This window comes from Symphalangus syndactylus, chromosome 22 (assembly GCF_028878055.3).
Source record: "Symphalangus syndactylus isolate Jambi chromosome 22, NHGRI_mSymSyn1-v2.1_pri, whole genome shotgun sequence".
In the NCBI taxonomy this organism is placed as follows: domain Eukaryota; kingdom Metazoa; phylum Chordata; class Mammalia; order Primates; family Hylobatidae; genus Symphalangus; species Symphalangus syndactylus.
The window spans coordinates 52,922,854-52,945,599 of NC_072444.2; the positions used below are offsets into that span (position 1 = coordinate 52,922,854).

At 39.8% G+C, this 22,746-nt stretch overlaps 1 long non-coding RNA gene across 1 annotated transcript; it reads right to left on the reverse strand.

Annotated features, from left to right (window-relative positions):
• Positions 1-1,505: 1,505 nt before the first annotated feature.
• Positions 1,506-12,014, reverse strand: LOC129472605 (uncharacterized). Its single transcript, XR_008653991.2, has 3 exons — positions 11,919-12,014; positions 11,202-11,280; positions 1,506-1,840 (listed from the first exon to the last, which is right to left on the reverse strand). It is a non-coding gene; the product is annotated as an uncharacterized lncRNA (long non-coding RNA).
• Positions 12,015-22,746: the final 10,732 nt, after the last annotated feature.

The following is a 22,746-nucleotide window of genomic DNA, read 5'->3' on the forward strand; positions in this document are numbered from 1 at the left end:
TTTGAGTGGAAAGAGCATAGGCTTTGGGCTTTGGAGCCAAGCAAACTGAAATTTGGATCTCTGCTTCCATTTACTGGCCATGTGAGCTTCAGCAAATAGCTTAGCAGACTGAGACCTCAATTCGTTCCCTTTTAAAGTGGCTAAACTAGCCCAGAGCCCACTCCCAGTGTCAGCAGGAGGTTGCAATAAGGACAAACAGGGCCTGGCGCATAGTTGTCGAGGAACAAGTTTCAGTTCCCTTCCTTCTAACGATCAAACTAGAAACATGGTGGATTTGCAAGATTTGCTTCCCCTATGCACACTCGCATAGGCCCATGAAAGTAGTCAATAAAAAGATGCTTTCTACCTATCTCTTGCACGCCTGTGTGCTTGTGCACACACACACACACACACACACACCCCTTCTTCACCACCTTGACTGCCTTTAACCTTTGCCCACTTTCCCCACTTTCCCTGGAAAGGATGCTTCCATGACAGCGAGGTCTAGAGAAGACAGCGCCGTTTAAAAACAGTGTATAGATCCCAGTGGGGAGGGGTCATTGCCTTCCAGATTCCTAGCTACCCCACCCCCTCCAGGCAGCTGGCCTGATGAGGAGCAGGTGATTTCTTTTTTCCATTGTTTTAATTTAATTCTAATTGAATGTAAGGCTGGAGATGCCTTCAATGGGCTCTTTTTTCTGGTTAAATTTCCTTGGGGAGTGTACCCTAAGACCTCTCTCTTTGTGATAACTTATTCTGGCCAGCAGAGCCAGGGTCTATTTATTACATCTCCCAACCACCCCCCTCCACAACCCTAGCAGGAGGGGCCCCTCTGCAGTTGCTGATGACTAGAGAATTACTCAAGTGTGAACTGTTTCACTGTCTGTCACTTTGCTCATTAGGCAAGTGAGAAAATGTATCTATGGCTCTGTCTCACGGTCCTCATTAGCTTAGAGGCACATTTTTACTTCCCTTATTTGTTTTTAAGATGAATGCATAAGAAACAGTATTCAGTTTGTGTTCCTCAGTATAATTTTAAGAAGCAAAAGCCTGGATAATCTTATTATCTTCCCAATAATTGTGTTGTTCAGATGGTAGGGAAAGGGTAATTGCCTCTACTGCATTTCCAGCCAGGGTGGAGGAGTGTAACTGTTCTAGCTGTAGTAAGGATTCAAGTCCTCAGCACTGGGGGAAGATCATGGTGTTTTCAGAAAGGTAGTAAACAGATAACCCCAATAAGAACAACTAGTGAGCCTGTATCCTGAGAATGTCATTGTTTTCTTCTAATACTCTAGTTTCTGTAGGTAGAAAATATAGTATTATTATTACTACCTTTGTGTTAAATGTAATTCTATTTCTACCTAGAGGTTTGGCAAAAGGTTAGTCATTTTTTGTTGGGGGCAGGGGTGGAGGACGGTAATTGGAGAGGGATGTGTGGAATATATTTAAGATTTGGTTTTTATGGAGCATTTGTTACAGGTATTTATGGTTGTTTGTCATCTCTAGATTTATTTACTGAGATGATAAAACAGCTGAAATCACCCAATATCATTCAAGAGTTTGACATTCTAGTTGCCTTTCTGATAGCAATGTGTCAGCCTATTTCTTGTTTGTTGCGCTCGATTTGGGGTGTTTAGGATCCATTTTTGTTCAGCCACTTAAATGTTGTTCCAAATTCATTAGCATCTGTGTGGAGTCCCAGCCACGGATGCCCTGTGGCTGATATTTTAAGTGGAGAATGTCTGTCTCACAGGGCTAAAGGAAGGAAAATGGCCAGTTCTTTTCTTCACCTTAAAACTTCTAACACATACGGAGCATGTTAGGCTTGGCATTAGCTGCTTGCATTAGTTCACACGTAGGTCTGCAAAATAGAACAAACAGATGAGCTAGACTGGTAAATAGAAAGAGTATATTTCTGTTTATTTGCATTTTCAGATTAGAGTCTTAAATCTAAGAAGTGCAGAGAAAGCAGCATTCTCCTATTTGTTTTAAAAGCTTGATTCTTTCAGTAATAATGTCAGTCAAAGTGACTGAATTTTCATCTCCCTCAACCATTTTCTTCATTCAGAGGAATGAGAATGCACATCATCCATTCAAGGGAAATATAATGCATTATTATAATATGCCTTGGCCTAAGTAGCTAATCACTTTTTATTAACACTTTTTGGCCCAGGGAGTTGGGATTTCTCCAAGCTGACTGTCAGGGTAGGGATTCTGGGAGTCTATATTAGTAATTAGCATTGCAAGATCTTGACTCCTGGGGTGATTCAAATTAATACAAAATAAAAGTGCAAATTTCCAAATAGCTTTGAAAGCCATATCTATTATTAAATTTATGTTATTAAAGCCCTTTCCAGACAGTATGACAGGAGTCCAAAGCAAAAGATTTCCTTAAATATCTGCACGACTCGTCTTGGATTCTTTAAAATTAAATAAAAGAGCATACAATGAAAGATCAAAAGAAATTTCTGTACAATTGAGTTACGCCTTGGCAGTAAAGTTTTCCACCAAACCAAATCCATACAAAGCAATATTAGTTTCATGGTCACAGTTGCTTTTGGACTTTCCTTGATACATTTGGCAGCTATCTTGAGAGCATCCAAAGAACCGCTGGCAACATCAATCACTCATTTCATAAGCAGGCGCTAAGAGGCGACAGGAGGGCGCTTGGCACAATACCATCTCTCCACCATGGAGCCCCTCCCAGGCAGGGAAAAAGAGAAACGGTGCAGCATAGAGACATTATGGAGCACTCGGCTTCGAGTAAGGTTCTGCTAATGTGTAAATAACCTGCTTTCTCTAACCATGTCTTTAGCAGACTAAGTGGTTAATTGTTATTGATCAGCTCTGCCCACTGTTCCAATATCAGTCATTATTGAAAATAATCTCAGTATCCTTCATTAAGCATGCATCTGTTTCCATGGGGATGCATTTTAAACACAGAGAGCTACTTGAGTGTTATTGGTTTCACTGGTAGCGCCGGCACTGAGGGCTGTGGTTGCCCAATCTGTCATAGTTAATCAACTCTCATCTCTTAACACTGGCTGCAGTTATCAATGAGGTAAGGATTAATATTCTGGGCGAAGCAGATGATAAATCATTTGTATATAATTAGTGTACAGCAAGGTTACAGCTGACATGAATTTTTATCTTAATTATGAGAGAAATTTGTTCCATTAATTTAATTTAGTTTGCATGAGTGGCTAGACACCTAACAAAGTTAATCTTACACCTGTCATTACAACATTAAGTAGAAAGCCTCGTGTCGAGGCGCTAGTCTCAGATCCTCCCACGGATGAGGATAATGTTGTTCATCTTGATGTGAAAATAGATGATTGTAGACAGAAGATGTAAAGTCGACTCTTTTTAAAGTTGTCCCAGGGAATTTGTGGGAGAATATTGAAGTGACTCAACTCAAGTTGCTGTGCTTTGGATGCCACAGTCCCCTTGTGAAATTACCTCTCTCCTGCCTTGCAAATCAGGTGGAAGACACTAGATACAAGAAGAGATAGGTTGTTTTTTAAATGTATACGTGCTAACTTCAGAGCTTTTGGCCAAATAAAGCTTTGCCTCATGACAAGCTATTGCATTTGTATCAAATGCAATGAATTAAGAAACTTGTGCTAGTTCAAGTTGTCTATTCTAAGTGCTTCATGTTTATAATCGACTAGCAGAATTCCTATAACTCGATCTACTGTACAAATGGTAATTATGCAGACATCCCAAAGGCTTCAGAGTACTGCATAAACCTAAACCCTGTACTAATTATCCAAGTAATCACTGTGTCTGATCAATCATATTTGATTGATAGATTAGGTGGGGCTGTTTATGCAGAAGAATGTGATGTTCTTTATTTTCCTAAATATTAGCTACATATTTGAGATTTTAAAAAGGAAGAAAAGACTTGCTGACTTGGCTTATTTAAAATGGTTTCCTTTATAGACTTACCTTTGTGATAATTATTTTCCCTTGATGTCTGACCTGGTGTAGGCAGAAATTTTTAAATGAAAAGGGGTAGGAAGTCACAAAGTTACAATACAAAATCCTTGAAAACAGGACGACCAAGGAACAACTCTAGAATGTGGAAACAGAACTAGAAATTGCATCATGGAAGAGGCCCTTTCTGAAATTGCGCATTTGAAATATAAGCTCTGGCTTCCAAAGGAATGGGCCTTTGCATTTAGGAGACCCCAAATAAGTCTGCAGCTGAAATGCTAATTGCACAGTAACTCAGATTAATGTATTGTAATATTAGTCCACAATTATCACTTGGAGATAGGGTCAAGAAGTGTATAGTTGGTTATTCACAAGAAATGACTGATTTAAAAACAAAGAGCTCTAATGGAATTCAGTAGTGCTTTTCAGTCATTCTGCTTGGCATCTCTATTACCTGAGATGATTCACAGTCCATTATGGGAGCTTCCATGCTAATAGAATGTCTATCTTCTGTAATACAGACACATCAGAGCACTAACTGGGAATCTGTCACAATGAATTTCATCTAGATTTCACTTCATCTCTTCATGGACTGTAAAATTTGCTCTTGTACAATGCCTAAATTTACTGTGGGTAATTGAGAGAGATCTATAGATGCAGCAGCACTCGGTTAAAAGCAGTTTTCCAAAGATCTATTGTAAATTGTGCAGCTTTGCCTCAGCTGGGGAAAGATTATGGTGAGCTGAATCTTGCCTTTACTAATGAGATGTTGTGGTGAGTTCAAAAAAGAGAGGGGGGAGATGCCTTAGTGAATTCTGCCACGTGGAAAAAGGAAAACAAGGAAGGGGCCTATCTTTCATTCCGAGGAAAGCTTTGCAAAAGGGACAAAAATAAGTTTGGACCCAGGCTTCATTACCTTCCATGGGAAGTATAAATCGGGGCTACAAGAGACATAAAATTTTCCAAATCTGCCTGCATTTACTTGGCAGAAAAAGAATGTCTCATGCATGACCCAGCCTTCCAGTAGCTTACATTTGCCTCCTCGTGTGGCTGCAGGTAGAACGAATTCCATCTCTCATTTGCTACACTTTCTGTTTCACAGATTGTTAATCCTAACTAAAATATTTGGTATTAAGCTATCTGCATGAATTGTTGATAAAGAATTAAGATAACATTTGAGCTATTAAATATAATGTGTGCTCATATTTTTTCAATGGATACTTGGGTTACTGCTCATAAAGTATACACACTAACCTTTTTTTTTTTTTTCCTTCAAACCGTTCCCCTTTCTTTATTTTACTTATTCCCATCAAAAGCTAAACAGAATCACTGGGTGCCCTTAACAATTGTAGGGCTTAATATTTGTTAGCCAATTAGAATTGTGATATATTCTACAGCTTTTTTCCTAAGCCAGGAACTGAATAATAGCATCATGCTTCACTGGCGGTGAAGTGAGCTGAGCCTTTACATTAGGAGAAAATCAGAATGGTATGACTGCAGTTCATTACTGAAATAGGTAACTGATGAACTGAAAAGACAAAGGGCATTGTTAAATGAAATGTCATTATTAGAGGTGCTCATGTTTAACAAATGTACTGTAAGTTAATTCAGTAGTGTTTTCTATAAAGTTCTCCACTGAATGTTCGCTGCTCATTTTTACTGTCTCTGCATACCTAACATCTCCTTAAGAATATCTTCAAGGAAACAATGTCAACTCCCAATCATGGGGAATATTTAAACCAAGGTCAGAACCATCTTCTAGGCTCAGGTGTTTGTGTCACTTTCATTGAAGACCCTAGCCAGATGCAATTGTGTTTATGTTCCTAGAGTTACATACAATAAACTACGATGTTAATAATGCTGCGGGGGGTGGTGCAGGGAGGATAAACACAATCACTTTGCAGAAGACTTGGGAAAATGTTTTCAGCTTAACGAGGAGAAAAGGCAATGAAACCCCTTTGGCATCTGTGCAAAACTGTTTGCTTGACTCTGGAGGTGATAAAAATAATTTATGGAGCTCTATGTTTTTAGCAAGAGGAAATGACCTCAGCTTTTGGCAATCTGATGCAGTTAGTGAAGCCTCTCTCTCCTACTTTTATGGATTTCCTTGAGCTACATATTCTGTGACCTGTATTTCAGATTTATTGGCAGATACATAAGCCACATTAAGTAATATAAAATGCAGTGAATGCATCAAACAACTCAGCAGGGACCCACTGACAGCCGGCGAGAGGCTGCCTCTTCGAAGAAGTCACTCTAAATCGGATACCTGTTTATGCATTTGTCGAACCAGGCTCTGAATTTTTGTTTTAAATAAAGACATTAGTTCAAAACAAAAGCCTCTCCAGCCAAACCCATAACATATTGGGTGGCAGGAAGAGGGTGTACAGCCAACTTGAAAATCTAATCAAACACTCAGGGTTTTGAGTGTGAACATGCTTTGCTTCCAGTTTCGGGGGAAGCACGACTTCTCAGGAGGAGAGAAGGGGCCCCCAGCATATTGTGTTTGATTCTCAACAAGACAATAGAGTAGCATTTTGATGAGGGAGATGAGACTGACCAAAAATGTCTTTGGGGAAATTCTTACTGCCTGGATAAAGACAAGGTAAGTACCAATGAGGAAATGAGTATTGCACAGTGCTACGTGCTAACCACTTGAAACAGAACTGGGAGAATTTGTGTAAGACTTATACCCCCATCGTTGATGCCATCAAAGGCAGGGTCCCAATGTGTCAAAGCAGAAAGAGAATGACTATGGCAGTCAAGAGACCCAATTCCTAGCTGGGGCAGCTGTGTCACCTTGGGCAACTGCCACCCTCTCCCTTGAGGTCATGACGGGACTCCTGGCATCCCTTCCAGCACAGAAATCCCTTGATTCCTTAAACAATGATGTCCAAATGATTGATGTAAGAGAAATGAGATCACAGGATGCTGGGGACACCTGAACCAGCCATGAATTACTTGAGAAGATTCAGGCCCTGGCATTAAGCCAAGCAGAAAAATGATGGACATGTGGTTTCATGGGGAACTTCTAATTCACCCTCTTGTGACTGTTATATTTTACTGTTAACCATTCCCTTTTACAGAACACCTTGTGGGACTCAGATGAAAGTACGCTCCCTCCAAAAAATGTTCTGGGTAAATTCCACCCTTCTACGGTCTGTCCAGTCTCTGAAAATTGACAGCCCTTTGTTTGCATCACTTCATACTGTCCATGTGAACAATTAAACAGCATGGTTAAGGGCTCAGGTTCCAGAGTCAGATGGCCCAAGTTTAAGTCCTGATTCTGCCACTATTAGCTGTGTGACCTTGGGCAAGACTCCTAACCTCTCTGAGGTTTTTCTATTCTGTAAAATTGGGATGACAACAATACTTTTGTTGACTGGATGATTGTGATGATGATATGAGATCCAATTTGTAAAGTATTAACACAAATATGTCACAGAGTAAAATTCTCCATCTATATTAGATATTATTATTATTGTGTTTCATGCATATCCATTTTGTCTTTTCTTCATAAGAGCGTAATTGATTAAAGACAGAGTCACAGCACCACATGTTATTTGTGTTCCCTACAGGGTTGGGCTCACAATATGTTTTTAGAAAATAAGTAACTGAGGGGTAAAGTCCTGCTATGGTGGAGAAAGGAGAATGAGGCATAATAGCAAAAGAATAGAAGTATCTTCTCTCCTGTTGCATAAAGAGCAGTTTTAACAATGGTTACCATTATTAAGCATTCACCTTTTGCCAAGCACTTTACACAAGTTATTTCTAATCACTATTCTGCCAGATATGTATTATTATCCCTGTTTTACAGAAATAAAAGTTGAAGTTCAGGGAAGGTAAGAAATATTGCACATGACTGAAGTGAAAGAATGGGATTCAAACCCAGGTCCGTCAACTGCCAGCGTCCACTTCTACCCACATTTAGCCTTTCCACCCACAGCATGCTGTCAATCAGACAGATGCTCCTTCTCTGAACAGGCAACATAGCTATCTCCTGCTGGCAAATGATAAGAAATTAGAGATGGGATTGCCAGATGAGCCTTTCATGCTGAGTCACATAGAGCAAGACATATCACAGGAAGTGGCAAAAGCTGAAAGTTGAGAGTCAGTCTTCAAAAATGCACAGTATGAAAAGAAATGCAGATCATAGTCATTTTCAGCTCACACTTTAGCAACTACCATCACCCAGGTTCTATTTGAAGCCAAACAATTTTGGCTTAAAGGTGCTGAATAATTAAGACATTGAATATAGGTATTAAGTAGCAGCATGATGCTTTAGGACCCAGAAATGACAGCCATGCCTTACACTTGCAAAGCTCCTCTATCTCCCTAGAATGTTCACTCGCATTAAGTGAGGGGTAATAAGATGGAGGAATTCACATTGGCAAAGTTGGGACATGGTCTGAGAAGAAAGATGGGATTAAGAGAGGTAGCCAGAATCAACTGTAAACTCCCAACTGGAAGTTTCAGTACAGGTTGTGGCTTGGACTGGGGCCAGCCGAGAAACATGTGGTCCACACAAAACGTGTTGGGGTCCATATTGTCCAGAAGGACATGGTATTATGAATGTCTTTGTCTGATTGGAAATATCTAGGCTCTCCAAACAACCATTTCCAGATCTCAATATTGTCTGCCTTCCAGAAATGTTTCATCCTAGACTTGAGTTATTCACATTGTTTCCTCAAATGCCAAGTAGAAATGCTTGGGATAATAAAATAGAAAGCACAGAATACATTTGCCTTGGGTTCACATTCTTAAAGCACTTCACCTCAAAGCAGTCCAGAGCTCTGCTAGCTAATAAAAGGGTTGAGGCAAGAACAACCTCTAATAATTCAAAACTAAAATTAGACATTCACTTGAAAAATTCAGGTAATCGAAACAAAAACGAGGGAAGCTTTGTTTATTTAAATTATGAGATAATTGCCACAATTCTCCAATTCCCCTCACTAGGGTAGACTTGGCTTGAGTGTATCAGTATCCATGGTGACTCATCTAATAAGTAAACTACATTAGCTCTGCTACCAGCAGAAAGGAAAGGGAAAGGTCTTGAAATATATCTGTTGTGGCTTCCTTCCAGAGCAAGGGATTTCATTATATCCTGAAGACATGAGACAGTTCAAAGAGATTTGAAATATGGAATGAGAAGGCGGAGGAGGAGAAGTTTGGGATTATACACTTGCTTTTTAGTTTTGATTTTATATATGAGAATCAGACGTACAGACAGAGACTCTAGGGGGAGACTTTATTCTTCTGGTCCAGGGTTTTGTTTTGGTTCGTTCCGTGGTTAATATCTTTCCAAAAAGTTCCCCCCACATGGGGAACTTCAGTTTACTCCCATGTATGTAATTTCAAATAAGTATGACAGAAAATCCTTTAAAAACCACACATACATGATTTTCTATTCCATGGCTGAAATGAAACTTGATGGAAAAAAAAGCATGATGGTGCCTGTTTATTAAATCCAGACAATGCAGAATGATAATAGGAATCATCCCGAAAGAGGCACCGCAATATTTTTGTAACAACAAAATAACAACTTGCTTTGCATCTGTCTACTTTTAAAACCATTTTACGATTACAAGCATGTAAGCTATTCTAATTATTACTCTAAATAATTAATCATTTCCTTTACAATCACTTATTAATTGGCTGTCATAACATTGTTGTGAGTTAGGTGGAAGACAAGGATTCAATATTCAGTTATTAACACCTAATTAAAATGTTCATTGTTTTCCATATGTTGTTTATAGCTTTGCTTCCTCGCACTTGAAGACAGAATTTCTCCGAGAACAATGTCCTCTATTTGCTTAGCTACATCGCCATCTGTTGTTGAGAAGTAGAAAATGCCCTTTTCTGCTTTTTCACACGAACAATAGCTTAATCCTTACCTCAGTTTTTATTTGGAATTTAAAAAGATTGATCCACAATATTCTCCTCCTAAAATATTTTTCTTGACTTTATTTGTTCTGCTGCTGACTACATAAAGTATTCTGCTAATGCCAATGGCATCATTGGCATCATTTAAGTAGTAAATTAAGTGAGCCTATTAATGAAACTACAGTGAAAAATTCAAACTACTCCAACAAAATTTTCCAACATAGGAAAAGTATAGAAGAGGGGAATTTGCTATCAAGTTTGGTTTACAGAAAGTCACCATCAAGGGAAATTTAAGATTTAATAATCCACCAGCCTAAGCAACATGGCGAAAGCCTGTCTCTACTAAAAATACAAAAAAAAAAAAAAAAAAAAAAAGCCAGGCATGGTGGTGCATGCCCGTAGCCCCAGCTACTCAGAAGGCTGAATTGGGAGAATCACCTGAGCCCCGAGGTTGAGGCTTCAGTGAGCCATGATCATGCCATTGCACTCCAGCCTGAGCAACAGGAGTGAGACTCACCCTGCCCCATCTCAAAAACAAACAAACAAAAAAAAGATTGACTATTTCAAATCATAAAGATATGCTTTATACTAACTCATTTTTATAATAAAAGCTTATGTTTATTGAGCAACTACTGAATGCTAAGCACTGTTCATTCTTGCAACAGTCCAATAATGGAGACACTGCTGTGGTTGTGCCCACTTTACAAATAGAGAAACAGAATCACCAAGAGGTAAAGTCATTGCTGATTCAGGGGGAGGCTAAATAATTTGTGGGGCTTAGTGCAAAATTAAAATGTGGGGCCTTTTGTTCCAAAAGCAGGGAAAGAAGTGCCATTAAAGGTACGAAAATATAAAGCTTTTTCCTTTCTTTCTAAGTCTCTCTCTCAACTTGTTATGATGTTTTAATTTGCTATTTAATGTTGTTTTAACAAAAAATTTAATTTTGTCATTGTATGAATTTTACCATTCATTTTTATATTGTGCAATGTGTTTTCAATGCAAATAGAAGAGCATGTAACTCATATACAGAGTAATCAAAATTTCACAATTCATTATTTCATTGCTTATGTGTGCATATTTCACTCTCTCCAGAATGGTAGAAATGCTGCACAAAACCAACTCAACTATTTTCATCTCACTTGATATATGCACAATCTACCAACACTGCTCACCTTGGGCTTATTGGTGAGTAAGGAATTACAATTATCTTTCCTGCTATGTCATCATTTTCAGTACAAGTAGTTGGCCAACACAGAGAAGTAACATAAGAGAGCATATGGTAGGCTTTCCTGTCGTTCATGTTTCTTGGAATGCCTCGGCCTTCTTTCTGCATTCAAAGCAAGTTCTGGCCCAAGCGAAAAGTCAGTGGTAGATATGCAGATATGCCAATATGTCATGCTCACCTTTTACTCTTTAAGTATCACTGAACTCCCACGTATTGTGGGTCCACCAGAATACTGTGTTCACAAGGCGTTGTGTACTCTGTAAGGAAATAAGGTAGCAAGGAACAGCAGATACCCCATTATTCTTATTGAGCTTAACATATTGTGCTTATCTTCCCTACTCACATGCATGCTCCAATGTCTGTCAGAATTCACTTGCAAAACGTAAGTTCAAACATAAAATTGTAGAGAATTTCAAGACAGTGACAGCAGAGCATTAAAATAAGCGTGAGGCTCTCTGAGCCTGGGGCTCTGTGAGACTATGCCCACTGAGCCGACCCTGAGATGATGGACACACACAGAATGACACATCTGTTTCCAGAGTTCACACTTCTAACCACTGTGCTCTGCTGCCCCTCAGACTATGCCCAGAGTCACCTTCAAAAGCTTCTGCTTTTTGTGTCCATTATTCATAGAATTAAAGAAAGATGATAGTGGACAGAGGGCCTTAGAATTCCAACCTTCCTATTTTACAGACAAAAGACAAGAAACCCAAAGAACCAGGATGCCAGCCCTGATGTCCTGAATCTAGACCTCCTCAAGTTGTCAAAATGAATGTAATATCTCCTTCCCCTTTCCATCCCTTCCACAATCCACCCTTCCTTTGGTGCCCTACTTCTTTGCTGCTCTATAGTAATCCTGTTCAGTCCCCATGGTTCTGGGTATGTGGACTCTCACCCTGTGCACTCAGGCCCAGAGGAGGACACAGAAGGCAGGCAGGCTTAGCAAAGCCATGTCCTCCACAGGAACCTGGTTACATCTGTGGGGAAAGAGGCACCCTTTTCCTCTGGGATGATGAGATATGAGGACCATGACATCATAGAGCACTGGACTTGTTACCAGGTAGAGAGGGACTGCCTGAGAATGAGGCCAATGTGGAGAAAAGCAGAGCTGAGAGACACGGACAAAAACAAACCCTTCAAGGAGTACAGATTTTGAGCATCTCAGTTGAGTCCTGAGTTACATAAATGAGTTAATAACCTCTCCCTTTGTTTCTTAGCCAAATTTGAATGAGGTTTCTGTTACTTGACTGTTTTCATCTTACTCGATATGTGCACATTCTATCAACATTGCTCACTTTATTGATGAGTAAGGAATTACAATTCTCTTTATTTCTATGTCATCATTTTCAGTATAAGTAGTTGGCCAATACAGAGAAGTAACATAAGAGAGCATATAGTAGGGTTTCCTCTCATTCACGTTTCTTGGGATGCTTCAGCCTTCTTTCTGCGTGCAAAGCAAACTTATGTTTCTGTTTCTGAAATCAGATTTCTATTACTTGAGACAAAGGGTCCTGATTGATATAGGTTTGTGAATCATTCCATAAAATGACCATTAAAATTATGATGAGAATGCAAATAGATCCAAAGATTAAGCTATAGGGAATTTCATTTAAGGAGAATGAAAAGGAAGAGAAGCCAGCAAACGAAACTGAGGGAGTGATCAGGGGGTTCCAGGAGACCCGGCACAGGAGACAGCATCCACTAGGTAGGAGCAGAAAACAGGGGTGTGGGTGTGGGCAAGGCCAGATATACAGAAAGTTCAAGCAAAGTGATGGTTGGAAAGAGTCTACTGACCTGGAAATTAGGAAGTGGAGAATTACACCAGGAGTTTGTTGGGAACAAAGCCAAGGGGCTGTGGGTTAAAGAACAAGTGGAAAAAAAAGTCTTGTGTTTAACACTGCTGAAAGAAATCATAAATGACACAAACAAATGTAACACATCTATGCTTATGGATGGGTAGAATCAATATTGTGAAAATAACCGTACTGCCAAAAGCAATCTACAAATTCAAGGCAATCTCCATCAAAATACCATCATCATTCTTTACAGGTTTAGAAAAATCAATTCTAAAATTCATATGGAAGCAAAAAAAAAAACCTGCACAGCCAAAGCAAGACTAAGCAAAAAGAACAAATCTGGGGGCATCACACTACCTGATTTCAAACTATACTATAAGTCTATAGTCAATAAAACAGCATAGTACTGGTATAAAAATAGGCATATAAACCAATGGAACAGAATAAAGAACCCAGAAAAGAACCCAAATACTTACAGCCAATTGATCTTCAACAAAGCAAACAAAAACATAAAGTGGGGAAAGGACACGTTTTTCAACAAATGGTGCTGGGATAATTGGCTAGCTATATGTCGGAGAATGAATCTGGATTCTCTTCTCTCGCCGTATACAAAAATCAACTCAAGGTGGATTAAGGACTTAAATCTAAGATCTGAAACTATAAAAATTCTAGAAGATTATATTGGAAAACCTTCTAGACATTGGCTTGGGCAAAGATTTCATGATCAAGAACCCAAAGGCAAATGCGATAAAAACAAAAATAGCTATTTAATTAAACTAAAGAGCTTTTGCACGGCAAAAGGAACAGTCAGCAGAGTAAACAGATAACCACGGGAGAAAATCTTCACAATCTATATATCTGATAAAAGACTAATATCCAAAATCTACAACTAACTCGAACAAATCAGTAAGAAAAGAAAAAAAAAATCTCATCAAAAAGTGGGGTAAGGACATGAATAGACAATTCTCAAAAGAAGATATACAGATGGCCAACAAACATATGAAACAATGCTCAACATCATTAATGATCAGGGAAGTACAAATCAAAACCACAATGCGATACTACTTTATTCCTTCAAGAATGGCCATAATAAAAAAATCAAAAAACAGTAGATGTTGGCATGGATGCAGTGATCAGGGAACACTTCTACACCGCTGGTGGGAATGTAAACTAGTAAGGCCACTATGGAAAATAGTGTGGAGATTCCTTAAAGAACTAAAAGAAGAACTGCCATTTGATCCTGCAATCCCACTGCTGGGTATCTACCCAGAGGAAAAGAAGTCATTATACAAAAAAGATACTTGCACACATGTTTAAAGCAGCACAATTCGCAATTGCAAAATTGTGGAACCAATCCAAATGCCCATCAATCACCAAGTGGATAAGTAAACTGTGGTATATATATATATATATACAATGCAATACTACTCAGCCATAAAAAGGAATGAATTAATGGCATTTGCAGCGACCTGGATGAGATTGGAGATTATTATTTTAAGTGAAGTAACTCAGGAAAGGAAAACCACACATTATATGTTCTCACTGATATGTGAGAGCTAAGCTATGAGGATGCAAAGGCATAACAATGATACGATGGACTTTGGGGACTTGGAGGGGAGGTTGGGAGAGGGGAAAGGGATAAAAGACTACAAATAGGGTGAGTGTATACTGCTCAGGTGATGCATGCACCAAAATCTCACAAATCACCACTAAAGAACTTACTCATGTAGCGAAACACCACCTATACCCCAATAACATATAGAAAAAAATATATTTTTAAGTCTTGTGTTTAAAATGGTAGGTTGGGTGTACGCATTGACTTCCTTCTGATACACAACTGAAGTGTGAGGAAAATAATTAAAAATATATATCTTTAACCTGCAAGGACAATGAGAACAAGCGAAAAGACCACAGTGGATAAAAATTAGCAACAGCAAGTGAAAAATGTCAACAAATTTTTAGAAGTGGAAAAAAAGATGGAGAACTGGTATCTGGCATTGTAGAGCAGAGAATGTAGACACACTTTGGAGGCCAGTGGGGTTAATGGCAGAGAGTGATTCACCGCTTAGAACTCTGACAACTTCAGGGCTGAGGCACAGGTAGCTTGTAGAGCAGGAGTAAGGCTCAGGCACAGCTGAAAACAGGGGGGTAGTCTGAAAGCCTCTGTTAGAGCCACTGGACCCATCCCTGCTCAATCCCGTCCTTTAGAGTTGCATCACCAACCCCCTGATTCTCACAAGTAACCAGAGAATTGTTCTCTGGAGACCCTGAGAGGGCCAGAATCCCAACTCTGGAACATGTGTCAGAGTCGAGGCCATGGATGAGGTTCTGTGCTCCAAACTGAAGGATTAGTAGAGGTCCACGTACTCATGGCCAGAGCCCCATCCTGTCTCCCATCTTTGACCAGGGCACCAGGAGCCTGGTGTACGCTCCCCACGCAAGACATTGAAAGAGCTTCTCCGCAGAAACGATGCCCTTGTGGTGGTTGGTACAGTGGCGACTTAGCTAAATGGGAACTACGTTTAGCAGAATCCCCTTCCCTGGGTGGTTCTGCTTGGGCTGACAAGAGGATTTGTGTGAAGTTCGGCAGGCAGAAAAGGGAAGCAGCGTCCGCCATGTTCTGAATGTGGGTGTAGCGTGCTAGGTGCCACCGCAGCCCTCAAACATTGTCACTGGTGGCTAGCTCACTCTGGTGTTATAGTGGGGCTGCCAGACCCACAGCTCCGTGGCCCCCACAAACTTCCTTCCAGGTGCAGCATGGCGCAGCTCTGCTGGGAAATGCTCTGGCTTCCTTGGCAGGTCACCTGCATCATTGAGGTGGAGGTGGTGGTGGCAAGAACACCTCTAACTACTAACTAGGTGTTTGAGTACCGCAAACTAAGTGGCTTAAACAGCAGGAACAGAGCATTCTGGGATGCTGGAAATGTTCCATGGCTTGATCGGGGTGGTAGCTCCTCAGATTTGTCCACATGTAAAAGTTTTTCAAGATTAGGCACTTTGTAGAGTATATGTTATACTTCATTATAATGTTAACCAATGTTCCACATAGCATTAATCATTTGCAGTGAGTGCTATCAAGAAAAGTTACAGTGTTCCGTAAGAGGGCCTGGTCTGAGATGTGGGATCTGAGAGAACACCAGAGAGGTTGGTCACAGGAGGTGACCAGGGGGCTGTGGTGTGAAACAGGCATGGGCCAGAGAGGGCACTCACTTGTAGCCCATGATAAAGACATTGCACTCATCTCTGAGACCTATGGAGGGGCTTCCAAGCAGGAGACATGTCATAGATTACTTTGAAAAGAGTGAATGTTCAAGTACTATTTTTACTAGCTGAGTTAGCAATTGAGTGTGTCTCTGTAGCGATACTTTATTTTCCAATTTGCATTTAGGGTATGCACTCATTTCATATAGACCACAATATGGTTTGGGTTTGTGTCCCCACCCAAACCGCATGTCAAATTGTAATCCCCAGTGTTGGAGGTGGGGCCCGGCGGGAGGTGATTACATCATGGGGGTGGATTTCCCCCTTTGGTTCTGTTCCCCTGATATGGTCCTCATGAAATCTGGTTGTTTAAAAGTGTGTGGCACCTTCCCACTCTCTCTCTTCCTCCTGTTCTAGCCATGTGAAGATGTGCCTGCCTCCCCTTTGTCTTCTGCCATGATTGTAAGTTTCCTGAAGCCTCCCCAGCCATGTTTCCTCTACAGCCTGCAGAACCGTGAGCCAATGAAACCCTTTTATTTATAAATTACCCAGTTTCAGGTATTTCTTTATCTCAGTGCAAGAATAAACTTCAACAAACCATGACTTCTCTCTTCACTTTTCCCGTCTCTTCTGTTCAAGGCAACAGTACCACTGAGTCAGTGTCTGACATACACATAGGATAGTGCCCATATACCTCTCCCAGACATAACTCTAAGAATAGACAACATCTAGACCAAGACCCTTTTGCAGAATCAGCCGGCTGGATCTTCCAGTGGACCATTGCTCAGACAGTGCTCCATGAGGCATTGATTAGTAACTGCAGTAAAATATGCTTGGGAAATATTTGGTCAAAGTTACACAGTTTTCCTATTGCAGGACTTCTCATAGAGTTTCCTATGTTAATGTGCATTATGATTCTCTAAGAGGGGGAAATTATATGCAACATTCCCAAATTTATTTAAACCACGGGACCCTTTTGTGAGGTGAACAGTATTAGCAAGTCAAGATACTATGTTAATCTGAAGAGTTACAACACAGTGCATAGGTAATCCCTACTAGTTAGTGATTTGTGGCATTATGTCACACAGTAACCTCCTTTATCTTAATTCATTTTTAGAATAAATATAAAGAAATGACAGAAAGCTGAGGTTGTTCTTTTATTTTTGTCTTTCATGAAGCCTTATTTCTTCCACCACCATTACCTGCTCACTTTCTTCATCTGTCTTTGGAGCCTCATTCATCTTCATTGGCTATTGATTACTTTCTTCTCTGGTGATTTTAAGTAGCTAAAAAACCTCCCACTGACTCCTCATATTATGTGAAAGAAATTGTATTTTTTTAACCCCTTTCAGAAATTACCATAAAACTAATAGGAGTCAGATCCCCATTCTAACTATCACCGTTGACATGTAAAATAGTGTTTTTCATATCTTAAGTCCAAAACCATGTTATCTGTTGCAGATAATTTTAGTGGAATAGACTGCAAAGAATCCTAGAAATGTTAATTCCACTACATCTGACATAGGGAGAATTTTTGGTATTCAACTCAAACTTTGCATTTTCTTTGCAATTTTCGACATGCACAGCCTCACACTCTCTTTCAAAGGCTCTGGTATTGTCCAGAAGCAATTACGAAGAAAAGCGAAATTACCTTTCGTCATTCTATCTATTCAGTGCCTTGGAAATGCAGACTGACAATGAACTGACAATTATTTGCTATCCACTTTCAGTTAATTTCACCATAAATTGAGCCTGAGGACTGCTGACAAATAAAATATATTATTCATCTGAAAACATTCTCTTTGGGTCTCCAGATCTCCAATATATTTCATTAGTGATCATGATCAAACTAAGTTGGGAATTGATTTATGCAATAGTTATCCCTCCACAATAATTAATTAGGAAAATAATGCTTTGGTGGAGCTTTGAAAAGGAGCGATTTCTAAGGCTCTTTGATAAAATAGAAAACTTTAAATATAATTATGAGGCAGTGTTCCTAAGGGAGTAGATATGCATTGCCTTTCCTATTTCCAGAATACACTAGACTTAACTCACAGTCAGGGATAGCTCCTTGAATCTCAATTCAGTTCATCTGACAGTTTTTTGATGGTGTACTACATGCCTGGCACTGTGTGCTAGGTCTGTGAAGGTAATAGAAAGGGAGCTTCTTCAGTGAGTGTACATGGGCAGGTAGCCATATATGGTATTAACTGTTCTAATAAATGCTATAATAGACATACTTGCAAAGTATTTTTCCAGTCATAGCAGCTCCAGGGATTAATTCTTCTTAAATCATTGGGGAATGCTTCATGGGAGAAAGTGACATGAGAGTTGGTCTTTCAATTGGGCGAGATGAAGGGCTGTGGGCTTGAGAGAATGCAAGTGCAAGTCTAGGTGGAGAAAATATACAAACAATTGCAAAGAGCTGGGAAAGTTCCAAGTGGGTCTGACGAGATGTAAGAAGCCTGGATTGGCTATGAGAGGTTAGGAGAGGAGGGTATGTTGGGATCAGATTGTGAAGGAGAGATGTAAAGTGCACAGACAATTTTTAATAAATAGGGTTTTAAGCCAGAAAGCTGTGTTGTTCAGGTGATAAATCTGGTTGCAGTGCCATAGGGTGAGGGAATTACTGGAAGATATTGCAATTGCCCTCATGAGAGGCAACAAAAAATTATGGGAGAGGAAAATAGGGATGCAGCAAGGAGAAACAGAACTTGGCCATCATTTAGTTTATCCCCTTAAGAGAAGCCACGGCACATTGAGGTCAAGGAGTTATAAGGATCTTGTGGGCGTTGAAGTCATGGAAGTTGTGAGCAAATGATGGTGAGAAAAAAGACACAATGAATCAAGTGCTAAAGCCTTGAAAGAAGTTGGAGGTGTCTAGGAAGCCGATAGATGAGGATAATGTTTGTTCACTCTTTGGTTCATGTACTCATTCAAAGGCCTGTAATTCAGAACCTACTCCGCTGGGCACTGGGAATGCAAACACCAATAAGACACATTAAGTCAACAGCATTGATCAAAGAGGGAATGTATTATCTTCAGGCAGGGAAAGGTTTCAAGGTTAGTTAACAGACCTGAAAAGTGGAAAGTCATGAAATTCAGGATAATACATACAGGTCAACAAGAACTTGTAAAGAAATGGGAAAAGATGCTGCTCCAACTCAAGCTTCATGTCACTTTTCCAGGCAGGAAGACAAGAATGGAAAATGACAAACGATATGTATGTTAATCTTACCCCCTTTGAAGGATTTTTCCTAGAAGTCATCCACATACATTTTATTTTTCAGAATGGGTCACATGTCTATTCCTAGTCTGCATGAAAGCATGGGAAATGTAGACTTTAATTGAGCATATTTTTTTGTGCCCAACAAGTTCTTCTAGAAAAGAGTCAAGAAAGAATGAACATGGCCTAGACAACTAACAACTACACTTTAATGGTAAAGAGTTCAATTCACCAAGAAGAGCTAATTTTCCTAAATATATATGTACCCAATACAGGAGCACCCAGATTCATAAAGCAAGTTCTTAGAGACCCACAAAGAGACTTAGACTCCCACTCAATAATCGTGGGGGATTTTAACATCCTACTGGTAACATTAGACAGGTGATTGACATAGAAAATTAACAAAGATATTCAGGACATGAACTCACCTCTGGATCAAGTGTACCTGATATACATCTACAGAACTCTCCACCTCAAAACAATGGAATATACATTCTTCTTATCACCACATGACACTTATTCTAAAATTGATCACATGATTATGTAAAAAGCTCTTCTGCAAATTCAAAAGCATATTCAAAAGAATAGAAATCATAACAATCTCCCAGATCACAGAGCAATCAAATTAGAACTCAAGATAAAGAAACTCATTCAAAACCACACAACTACATGGAAATTGAACAATCTGTTCCTGAATGACCCCTGGGCAAATAATAAAATTAAGACAGAAATCAAGAAGTTCTAATGAGAATACATGGAGACAGGAGGAGAACAACACACACTGGGGCCTGTTGGAGGGGCGAGGGGAGGGAGAACATCAGGATAAATAGCTAATGCATGAAGGGCTTAATACCTAGGTGACGGGTTAATAGGTGCAGTAAACCACTATGGCACATGTTTACCTGTGTAACAAACCTGCACATCCTACACATGTATCCTAGAACTTTAAATTAGATTAAATTAAATTAAGAAATCAAGAAGATATTTGAAACTAATGAAAATAAAGAGACAAGATACCAGGAGCTCTGGGATGCAGCTAAAGCAGTGTTAAGAGGAAAATTTATAGCACTGAAATGTCTACATCAAAAAGCTAGAAAGACTCAAGTCAACAACCTAACATCACAAGAACTAGAGAACCAAGAGCAAACAAATCTCAAAGCTAGCAGAAGACAAGAAATAACCAAGATCAGAGGGGAACCAAAGGAGATGGAGATGTGAAAACACCTTCAGAAAATCAACAAATCCAGGAGCTTGTTTTTTTGGCAAAAATTAATAAAAGAGCTAGACTGCTAGCTAGACTAATAAAGAAGAAAAGAGAGAAGAATCAAATAGACACAATCAGAAATGATAAGGGGGATATCACCAGTGACCCCACAGAAATGCATATTTAAATATATTTTTGGCCAGGCATGGTGGCTTATGCCTATAATCCCAGCATCCTGGGAGGCCAAAACAGGAGGATCACTTCAGATCAGTAGTTCAAGATTGGCCCAGGCAACAGAGTGAGACCATGGCTCTACAAAAAATAAAAATAAAAATTTGCCAATCGTGGTTGTGCACACCTGTAGTCCTAGATATTCAGGAGGCAGAGGCAGGAGGATCACTTGAACCCAGAAGTTTGAGGTTACAATGACCTATGATTGCATTGCTGCACTCCAGCCTGGGAAACAAGAGTGAGAACCTGTCTCAAAAATAAATAAAATAAATAAATATATTTTTACTATATCTTTCTCTTTGATTAAAGTCTTCCTAGAGTATAAGTTCTAGTTTAAAACTAATTTTTCTAGAACTTTGAAGCATTGCTCAATTTTGTCCCAACTTCCAGTGTTACTCTTAAGAAATCATGCCACTCTGATTCTCACTTCTTTGTTAGGTGATGTGATCATTCTCTCTGTAAAAATCTTAGTTTCCTGTCTTTATCTCTAATGTTCTGAAATGTCTGTGCCTTTGTGTAGATCATTTTTCCATTTCTTACACATGGCATTGGGAGGATCTTTTCAATCATGACACTGCTTTATTATTTCTGTGAAAATCCTCTCCCCTACTGTTTTATACTAGGATATCTGACCTCCTGGACATTTTCCTCATTCTATTTCCAACTCTTCTATTGAATTTTTAAATTTCAGCTATCATTTTTTAATTTCCAAGAGCCCCTTCTTTTTTCTCTAATTGTTACTGATGTGGTTTGGCTATGTCCCCACCCAAATCTCATCTTGAATTGTAGTTCCTATAATCTCCACATGTTGAGGGAGGGACCCAGTGGGACGTCATTGAATCATGGGGGTGGTTACCTCTGTGCTGTTCTCATGATAGTGAGTGAGTTCTTGCACGTTCTTGCAAGATAGTTTTATAAGGGGCTTTTCCCCCACTTCACTCCGCAATTCTCCTTGCTGCTGCCATATGAAGAAGAATGTGTTTGCCTCCCCTTCTGCCATGATTGTAAGATTCCTGAGGCCCCCCCAGCCCTCTGGAACTGTGAGTCAATTAAACCTCTTTCCTTTATAAATTACCCAGTCTTGGGTATTTCTTCATAGCAGCATGAGGATGAACTAATACAATTACTAACTATAATTAATAATTATCTTTAATTATAGTATAACAAGCTTTTAAGTGAGGTTTTTCATAAATTTGGAGTTGTGTCTGAGGCTCAAAGCCTACAATGCCACGTATGCCCGTATTCCAAAAGAAGATGCTGGACATTCACGAAGGACTAACATACCATGCATTTACGTTAAAATAAGTCTTGTGCCCATAGCCCACCTCCCAACTTTAGTCCATGTGTGAAGAAAGAAAAATCCATAAAAAGGCTAGAGACTCTTTAGAGTGAGTTAGGATTTTTTTTTCAAAGAGCGTCATATGTGGGCATATGAACATTTAAAGCAGAAGTCTCTCTCCACCTCTTGGGTCAAGCAAGGGGAGGCTTCATGGTGCACACTCAAGACACTGAGTTACTTGCCAGGAGTGGAGACCAACATCTCAGTCCCCAGTCAGCTGCTGCTGAGCTGCAGAAATGTGTAGACTTGTTCTGTGTTTCTACTTGAGCAGAGAGTGGGGAAAGAGTATTCTTGGGAGACCTAGACCCATGTCCTCTGGATTTAGGGGGTCAGATGGGTGGTGGGGCAGAAGGAGTACTGCCTTCCAATCACCTGAGGCTGCCTGGAGATGCTTGTGTAGAACCAAGAAGGGACTGCAGTGGGAATGGTCTGAACTTTCATCATTGAATTGGAAAGAGATTCATGAGTTTTTCCAAGAACTAAATGAGAAACCAGGAAAGTAATAATGAGCTTGAGTTTCCACCCAAGAGTTCTGGCTCAACAGAATGAGCTTGCATCAAGAGTACTTGGGAAGAGAATTAGGGGAAATCATGAAAGGTCAGCTGCATGGGGTTTCATCAAGTGAAGTGTGGGGAGAACAGTGTGAAGTCAAAAGTCCCACGGGAGACTGAGCAAAAAAAAAAACTATGCAAAAGCACCCCCAGCAGAAAGGGTCAGCATTGGGGC